This window comes from Girardinichthys multiradiatus, chromosome 4, assembly GCF_021462225.1.
Source record: "Girardinichthys multiradiatus isolate DD_20200921_A chromosome 4, DD_fGirMul_XY1, whole genome shotgun sequence".
NCBI classification, from domain to species: Eukaryota; Metazoa; Chordata; class Actinopteri; order Cyprinodontiformes; family Goodeidae; genus Girardinichthys; species Girardinichthys multiradiatus.
Window position 1 is genome coordinate 1,730,395 of NC_061797.1, and position 9,901 is coordinate 1,740,295.

Genomic DNA, 9,901 nt, shown 5'->3' on the forward strand with positions numbered 1-9,901 from the left:
AAGGCCATTCCCGGAAGAGCTTGAAAGCTGGAAATCTGTCTGATATGAGAAGATCAGGAGGTTATTTACCGATCAAAGACCGCGCCGACACCCGGCGCAGGTGGAAACCCACAGAGGTTCTACGTCCAAGAAGATGAGTTTTCCTCCTTGTGTAATGCAGTCGACTAACGGTTCATCTTTTCCCCTCCTGGACAGATGAGAAATTACCTTTTTTTTCTTTAATTTGATCACAGACGCGTGGTCCCCCTCCCTTTTCTTCAGACCTGATCCATCCTCAACCAGTGGAGAGCAGAAATCAACGCCAAAGTAATTTCGTTCTTTTTATATTAAACCGGATAGGTGCATTTAGAGGTCTGGGCAGGATATGGCATAGTGAAGGTGATTTAGAATCACCAGTAGTTAATCTCAGGTATTAACTTGTTGCATGCAATACTGATTGAATTATGTTATGCTGAGCTGTGTTTTGATTTGGTGTGCAAGCGCTGCTGAATTGTGCGTGGTTAATGTTTTTTCCGGCTGATCTTAAATCAGCCAGGAGTTAGAAGTTGGACTTTTAAAAGTTTTTCATTCAAAAGCAACTGCGGTCTGGGCCTCGCCCGACCAGTCTTTGTTCCAGTTTTATTGCTGGAGATTTTCCATTGAGTTCACGCCTCAGAGTTTTATGACCCTTTGTCAAGATTTGGGGTGATCAGCTGGTTGTGGCTGAAGGGGCATGGCCCCACCGTTTTATCAGCTGATCGCTGCAATCGGGACATCAGCACAACAGGAGGACTTCTTTCCATTTAACCCAAATTAAACATTTTGTCCATAAAACTATTGGTTTGATCTCCATAGACACTAAATGCTCATATATGTTTTTCTTATTATTATTGTTAGGTAGTCATTTTTATTCCCTTTGTGTAGAACGGTGCTTGTTAGTTAGGTGAGGGTTTTTGGACCAGAATAATGGTATATCAGGATTATTTGGCTTCAATAAATCTTCATATATATAATTAAAAGAAGTGTTTGTGTTTATTTCATGCAAGAGTGATTTATCTGTCAAAACAAGGTCAAAGTTCACCCACCTTCGGTGAAGTGGTTGAATAAATAGTGACAGTTGGTGGTTTTGGTTAATAATTTGTAATTATTAAAGAGGTTTGAACTCATAATCACAACACCAGAGGACATCTCTGATTTCTATTCGTAAGTAATTATTTTTGGTTAAGAAATTAATTTTTTTCAAATTATGATGTTAAATTATAATTCTTGATGAATATTAATTAATCAATAATCATAATCCTTACATAATTGGCGTTCCTTGATGGGCCTTAAAATGAGATACCACTGTTGCACGAAGTAACACATTTTTGATATCCTGGAAACTCTGTTGTGAGATTTGGTAAAATTTTGCAGTCGTAAGCTGGAGGATGTATGTTGACTAATATTGGCTCAATTCTACTGCAGAGAAGTAATAATATACTCCTAATAGTAATAATAGTTTTTCTAAGGTGCTTTTGTGGACGCAAGGTGGACGTTTTGTGTAGTTTATGGTGAAATTCAACGTAAATTGCCAGCTTGTCAAAGCAACCCCTGCTGGCTTAGAGCTGTAGCGCAGTCAGCTTGTTGCCAGAGCAACCAAAACATTCCTGGCACAGTAGGAGTCATCCTCTCCCAGTCAGGGAGGAAGCAACACTACGGTCTGGTGGCCATTGAGTGAATGGCAGTTGCAACAGGATTTTCTCCGCTGCAAACAGGCGTTTAGTGCCACCTTGTGGTCACTAGAGAGAATTACAGTTGCTGCCACAGAATTTAACTAATTTGATTAGTTTTATTAACACAGGCAGATAATCCCATCACCGATGATGAAAGGACACAGCTTGAGCTAAAATCATGTTATTGATTATTCATTGCCACTTCTGCTCTGAAATTTATGCATTTTTGCTGGGTTTTTCTTGTGTATGTAGCATGTTTTAACCAGACTCGCATAAGTTGTCTAACTTGGTTGGCCCTACAAGAAAGTAAATAACCCATAGTATGAATCACTAACATCCATTTGAAGCCAAGAATAGCGTTGGAATGTTTTAGTTTATTTATCCCACTTTTAAAATTTTATTTTAAAATTTGGGTTTTGTTTCAAATGTAATTTTTTGTGTGTTTTGCTTTTTATTTCTACTAAAGCATAGACTTGGTTAAGCCACAGTTTTAACGGTCAAACCTGTGCGCCCATTTTAAGCAAAACCCTTTAATCTGCAAGAGATATATATATATATATATATATATATATATGAATCATACAGCTAGCTGAGTGCTTAGTCTGTTTGTGTTGCTGCTAATTGTTGCTACTTGTAATTTTAGTGGTCATTCATAGCTGAACAGCTTTATTTGTTGTTGTGCATTTTGGCCAAAGATGGAGAAAACATCCCAGACTGCAGCTGGAGATGTGAGTCAGGAGGGCCCCACAGAAATGCAGGCGCAGGAAGCAACTGGAGCTTTGATTTTATTGTCATCAGACGAGCGTAAAGCTCTTAATGATTATAGCATTGAGGATTGTGAAGCAAGGATTCAGGAATTGCTCCAGGTCATTAAGAACCCACAAAAAGACACACAGGTGGCCGATGTGTTAGGACAGCTCACTCTTTTATATCAGCGATTAAGAACCCACCAAAAGACACACAGGTGGCCGATGTGTTAGGACAGCTCACTCTTTTATATCAGCGAAGGGTCAGGTTGGAAATTGACCAGCATTTTAAACTACAGTTTATGCTGAATAATACTTTGCAGACAGCAGAGGCAACTATGTGTGAACTGTTAGAAGTGGAAGAGAAGTTGGAAGCAGCCAGAAGGTTGGATGTAGCTGAGCGTAGCCAGGACACACCCCCATCCCCAGAGGACTGGGGGGTGGAGATAAATCCTGTCTCACAGGTTGAAACCTCTGAAGCTGAGCCACACGTGCAACACCCTGAGAGAACCTTCCACTTAGAGCTGGAAAACGTAGAAGCTGCTCTCCAGAGACAACCTTCCCAAGCTTGTGGTTTTGCCCACACATCCACAGAGTCCAGAACAGGTATGAGTAGGCAGATTAGATTCTGTGGTGCGGTGTCCCACCCCACTTTAGGAGACAGCCATGAACAATACCTGGCGGTGGACTCACTAGATGTAAATGGTTCAAGGTTTAGGGGCGAGCAGCCTTCACACTTGACTTGCAGTACCTGCTCTACAATCCCTCATCTCCACCAAGGCGACAGGAGAGCCATCTCGGGGACTCCGCTGCCCAGGACCCGATTCCATGGAGCACAGGGCCCACTATTGTACCATGAGCAGATTCCAGTGCCTCCCCCAAGAGTGAAGTGTGATGCCCTGACATACAAGGGATGCAACAGGAGTGAACCTTCAGATGATGACTCAGATGGGCCAGCACCAATCCCTGAGAGTGGATCGTGCACACGCCAACTTGAGTCTCTTGCCCAAGGCATAGAGCATTTTGACCCTAATAATGAGGAATCAAACATTGATGATTATCTTAGGGAAGTCAAACGCTGCCTTTTAGAACTGTGCTGCCCATCAGCACAGGAAAAGCTGTGACCATATCCAGGAGCATCCATATTTTCATGTAGAGCCTGCCCCCTGCAATCCGAGACTGTTATTCAACCCTCTGCGAAGCTTTAAGGGAAGACTATTCTGTGTACACGGACCGGGCCTCCACAACACTTGGGGCTTTGGCTATCTAGCAAAATAAAAGCGAAGCACCCAGAGAGTATTACCAGCGCCTGAGAGCCGCTTACTTCCAAGGTGGTAATGCACCCAGCATAGAGGAGGAACATGCTTTTAAAGTATTATTCCTCCACAAACTTCATAAAACTGTACGTTACGATGTTACTATGTACTGTAAAACAAAAACCCTCACCATGCAGGAGATCCGTAAATACGCCCAGATGGCGTGAGAAACATGTGCAAGCCCTACTAATGGATCAGAAGGTGAGGCTAGAGTTTTACGGGTGCACACCGAAGAAGACAGTCTTGCGTTAGAAGGCCAAGAAATGCCTTCAAACAGAACCCATGTTAAGAACAGGTTAAGGGAACAACGCATGTTTGGTCAGCTGGACCGGGGAAGTGGTACTGAGTACCAGCCACAGTCAAAGTTGCCGGACCACTTCCGGTCGAACAGATGACCTGACCATCACGTGAAGCCCAAAAGTAAGCCTGATGGTAAAGGTTGGAGTCAACATGCAGGATGGAACCCGAGGAGAGAGATGGAGGTAGCCTTCCACAAGATTCTGACAGAAGCAGTGCGTCAGGCATACGCCCAACCTCCACCATCATTAGAGGCAGCTGACCGTCTGGTGAAACCGGATCCAAAACCCCCGCCAGCACGACTAGGCGTGGACCCAGTCTCCACAGCCATCAGAGTCTACCTGCACGGATGGGGAGAGAATCCTGGGAAACTCAAAGAACCCCTTGGGACCTCTCCAGGAGAAACACAACAAACCACTTTTCCACGGTTCTTAATTAAACTGAACCAAAATGAACATACACTATCTCACCTGTATAGGAGGACATGTCAAACAGAGTTTCCATTTTAAAACAGGATCAGATATCAACCTGATGGGCTCAGTCTTGTTCGAGTAGGTGAGTAGAGCCACGCTCTACCTCAGTAAACCATTTCAGGCTGAAGCTTGTGATGTAAGCATCACCAGCTGGGTGGAGATGGACATCACACTCAAAGACATGACTCTGGTGCACCCCATCCATATGTGCACATTGAACCCAGAGCTTTTTCTTGGTGGCCAGGACCTGCTGGACAGGCTGGCCCCACTCACTGACTGCCACTAGGACCAACTCTGGGTTCAGGCGGAGGTGCAAAAACCACTGGGTGCAAGCAGCAAACCATCCTTAGTGATAAACCAGGTTGCTAGCTTAGAGGAGCACAAAGAACCTCTCAGGCCCTCATCAGTGCCAGACATGGGCACCTCTGGGACACAGCTGCACCCAGCCACCCAGAAAACTCCTCCCAGATGCAGTCATGCATCATTTCTTCACTCTTTAAAGAACCCAGGTGTGAAACCTCACAAGCCCAAAGTGGTGGAAGATGTACACTTGGAAACCATGTTCATACCAGAAGTGCTTCTAGCTTTCTGGCTAGATAAATTATCAACTGGTAGAGAGCTGTATGACCGCGTGTGCCAAGAAGATCCCCTTTTAACTGAGGCACTGCACAGCCACACAATCCTCTTAGCAGACGGGCTCCGCCCTCTCCTTAAGACAGCCAGAGTGTGCACCTCCAGTGTGCAGATTGGCAAAAAACAGCTCTCCCATGCTTTCAGCATTGTTCCAACAGACCAAAGGGGGGTCACATTAGCCTACGCCCATTACTCTCCTGTAGGGGGCCATAGGAGCTCCAAAGCCGCACTCCACACCCTCCAACAGATGGCGTACTGGCCTCCAACGTCTCACAACACTCAGGTCTACATCCAAGGATGCTTAACCTGCTGCCAGTTTCAGCCACCCCAGCCAATCGGTCAACCTCCGCTTCAGCAAAGGGGGTTACATTACTTTGGTTCCACCTTCAGACCAACTGGGTCGAACCAGCCCCAAAATTAGCAGGAGGTAATAAATTCCTCCTAACTGTGACATGCAGCTTCATTAAGTCAGCACCAAATGACACCGTCATCCCAGCTGCTGCTCTTTTGCTGAACCAGATGAAGTTCTACATCGAAGTCTCCTCCCCAACAACAGAGCTTGTCTCCATGTCCGGGAAAGGAGAGACCAGAACGTAGGACCAGTTTAAATAGGTGCATGTTTCATAAACTCACACTAACATGCACTATCCACTAACAACTTTATTCAACAGGAACTGTTGAAAATATAACTACCTTCCAGGACACAGTGTTAAACTGCAAGTTGCACACTATTTTTCCATTAACCCTCTGCATGCACTGCAGACCCTCACAGAAATGATTAAGAATGATTTAATGGACACACATGCTGCCAGAGATTACATGCAAAGTCTTATTAAGAGAGGTTGGTTCATCTGTAGGTGGTCTCACCGAGGCATGGATACCTACTTGCCAAGTTTTGCTGGATTTAGTAGAGAACATCCTAAAGTCCACCACTGCAGACACCTTGCAACCTCCACAAACACACCTGGCTTATAGCCTAAGTAGTGCAGTTCCATTATTATTATTATTATTACTATTTTTTTTTCTTTCCCTTTTCCTATCTAAAAGTTTAGAGACAGGAGTTATGTTAAATCCCATCATCATTTGAAAGAACTAATGTGTTTAAACCTAGACTCATGTTAAACGGTTTTTGTTAAGATAACACACTGCATAGTTGGTTAGAAACCAGAATAGATTCCTTCACATTTATTCACCCATGATTCCTAGCGCTACCTTTGCCAATGCCACAGTCTGATTCCCGTGCCTGACTGGAATTGGACGACTAAGCTATGACCCCATTATTTGGTTATCTTGTTTTTTTTTCTCTTTCTTTTTATTGTTGTTTGACTTTGTCTCAGGGTTACCAGAGCTGATGACCAAAAGAATGTGAAGATGATGTGAAAGTATTGTTTTTGTATTCTTCTCATTGAATGACATAGACAGGTATAAGTTAGTCAGAGTTTAGTTCTGCCCAGGCTAACCTTATCCTGCCCAGTCATAGGCCAACTAAACTGTGAACTCCCGTTCCTGCCAAGAGTAACACAGGGACATTATTTTTGTTTTTCTTTATTTCTTTTGCTTCTTCGTGGATCATTGAGTCTCAGCTCCTATGATGGACAGACCCAGTAGCTTCAAAGACTGCGATTAATCAGAAGGTTGTGGGATCGATACCAGCTTCCTCCTCCTGCCATACATCGATGTGTCCCTGGGCAAGGCACTTAACCTCAAGTTGCCTAGCGATCTGCGTATCAGTGTATGAATGTATGAGCATTAGTGAGTGCGATTGGGTGATTGTGGCTCTAGTGTAAAGTGATTTGAGTGGTGTGTATGACTGGAAAAGCGCTATATAAGTTCAGTCCATTTATAAGTTCAGTCCATTTACACTCCTCCAGTTTTCTTCCACACAAGTTCATGTGCATAGGTGTTGTACTCATTATCATACTGGGATTGGCATAATTCAGTCCAACCTGTGAGCTCTTGGCAGTGTTGGGGTCATCCATTTTGGTTGCACATTTTGACATGCGCAACTCAACAGACGTCGCAGCTCTGACGTCACTGGGAGTATAAACCGGCTGAGATGCAGAGTTTTGTTGCCATTTCCTGCCTGTCTCTCAACGGAGGCGCATATCTGGAGAGACAAGAGCTTGCAGGCGAACTTTTGCTCCACAGGGCCATTCCCGGAAGAGCTTGAAAGCTGGAAATCTGTCTGATACGAGAAGATCAGGAGATTTATTTACCGATCGAAGACCGCGTCGACACCCGGCGTAGGTGGAATTCCACAGAGGTTCTATGTCCAAGGAGATGAGTTTTCCTCCTTGTGTAATGCAGTTGACTAACGGTTCATCTTTTCCTGGACGGATGAGAAATTACCGTTTTTTTTTTTTTTATTTGATCACGGACGCGTGGTCCCCCTCCCCTCCTTTTTCTTCAGACCTGATCCATCCTCAACTGGTGGAGAGCAGAAATCAACATCAAAGTAATTTCGTTCTTTTTATATTAAACCGGATAAGTGCATTTAGAGGTCTGGGCAGCATAAGGCATTGTGAAGGTAATTTAGAATCACCAGTAGTTAATCTCAGGTATTAACTTGTTGCATGCAATACCGATTGAATTATGTTATGCTGAGCTGTGTTTTGATTTGGTGTGCAAGTGCTGCTAAATCGTGCATGGTTAATGTTTTGTCCGGCTGATTTTCCACTGAGTTCTCGCCTCAGAGTTTTATGACCCTTTGTCAAGATTTGGGGTGATCAGCTGGTTGTGGCTAAAGGGGCGTGGCCCCACTGTTTTATCAGCTGATCGCTGCAATCGAGCACAACAGGAGGATCTCTTTCCATTTAACCCAAATTACACATTTTGTCCATAAAACTACTGGTTTAATCTTGATAGACACTAAATGCGCATATATGATTTTCTTTTATTATTATTGTTAGGTAGTCATTTTATTCCCTTTGTGTAGAATGGTGCTTGTTAGTCGGGTGAAGGTTTTTGGACCAGAATAATGGTATATCAGGATTATTTGGCTTCAATAAATCTTCATATGTATATAATCAAGAGAAGTGTTTGTGTTTATTTCGTGCAAGAGTGATTTATCTGTCAAAATAAGGTCGAAGATCCTCCACCTTCGGTGAAGTGGTTGAATAAACATTGACAGTTTGTGGTTTGGTTAATAATTTGTAATTATTAAAGAGCTTTGAGCCCATAATCACAACACCAGAGGACATCTCTGATTTCTATTCGTAAGTACTGATTTTTGATTAAGAAATAAATAAAAAATTCAAATTATGATTTTGAATTATAATTCTTGATGAATATTAATTAATAAATAATCATAATCCTTACAGCAGGGTCTGCCGGCAAGGCTTATGGTGCACTGAGTATGGGCAGTGTTACACTCCATATGCCAGGGTCTTGGGTGAACAAATCTTTCTGGTCTCGCTCTTTGGAGTAAATCGTTGCTAAATATTGATATTTAACCCAGTAGTTATATGTCTGAGACAAACAGGGAATCACCCATTCTTTAACTTCATACTCTTGCAATCCCCACCAGGTTCGGGACCAATCTCTGCTGTGTCCTTCAGCCCAGGCCTGCAGGAGCATCTTTGCTGTTTTGATTTTATTTAGGACGGAGCAGTCATATCGCCATGTTGACATGACTGAAATTTCAGCTTGCCACAGGTCACATCGCCCCCCGATGTGACCTGTGGCAAGCTGAAATTTCAGAAGCTCCATTGCTTGACCAAACAGAGTTGTTAAGACTGTCAAAAACTTGTGCCACACACTGGTCAATTTTGTTAAAATCTCCTGTCGTTACATTCAATAATTCATCTGGCTTAGGTAGTTTTCGGACATACATATCTGCATAATAAGATCCTTTCAAACCTTCATGTGTTCGGCTTTCACCCTCTGGGAAGTCTCCTTTGAAGTGGGGAACACCATAAGCCTTCCATACCCAGGGAAATGTCGTGTTCAGCCATTCTTTGTGTTCAGTCCAGATGGTTTTCAACCAGGAGGTTATGAAGGAGAGGTAGACTCGATGAGTGTAAAGAGGGTGAAGGGCAGATAGTTCTGAGTGCGACATTGAGTGAATATGTTTCACAAACAGCTGGGCAAATATCTGAGCTTGGTATTAATACATTCCTGCAGGGCTTCTCGATTCCGAAACGCCAACGGGTAATTTGTACGGTTTCTGGTTGACGAAGTGTTTTTAGGCCTAGGAGTGTCAGGAAGTTGTGTGTAATTCTGCGCTGTGACGTTGGATCCTCTTGCGGGAATGACAAGGCCCCAGTCGGTGTGGTTGCGTCTGGTTTAGTGGACGCATTCTCGTCACAATTTAACTGATATTTTCCCCAAAATTCCCAACGGGGAAACCAGGCTGGGCAACTCACAACTCTTGAAAGAGTCTTGTGGATAACTTCAGGCTCCCAAAAACCTTGGCTTTTAAACTATACCAAGGGCCGACAGGCCCTGTCGCAGTACCACCCCGGGACCCCTCGGTCAGGGTGAATCCAATTGCAGCAAATTTTACGGCGGATGAGTCGGTGCAGGATATTATTGCTCCTTCGTTAGTGAGTTCAAGGTTGGAGATAGACCATGTGTGGTTGACAAGTTGTTGGGTCGTGGAGTCGTTTATTCATGCTGGGTTTTTCTGTAGAACCTTCTTCAATCTGGTGAAATTGTTTTTTTGGCAACTTCTTCAGTCTGGTGAAATTGGTTTTTTGGCTTTCACGAAAGAACACAGACTGGTTCTTTACGGGAGGGTATTCTGT

At 43.7% G+C, this 9,901-nt stretch overlaps 1 long non-coding RNA gene across 1 annotated transcript; it reads left to right on the plus strand.

Annotated features, from left to right (window-relative positions):
• Positions 1–1,419: 1,419 nt before the first annotated feature.
• LOC124867644 lies at positions 1,420–8,590 on the plus strand. Its single transcript, XR_007038115.1, has 3 exons — positions 1,420–1,633; positions 3,616–3,618; positions 8,581–8,590. It is a non-coding gene; the product is annotated as an uncharacterized LOC124867644 (long non-coding RNA).
• The last annotated feature ends 1,311 nt before the right edge of the window (positions 8,591–9,901 follow it).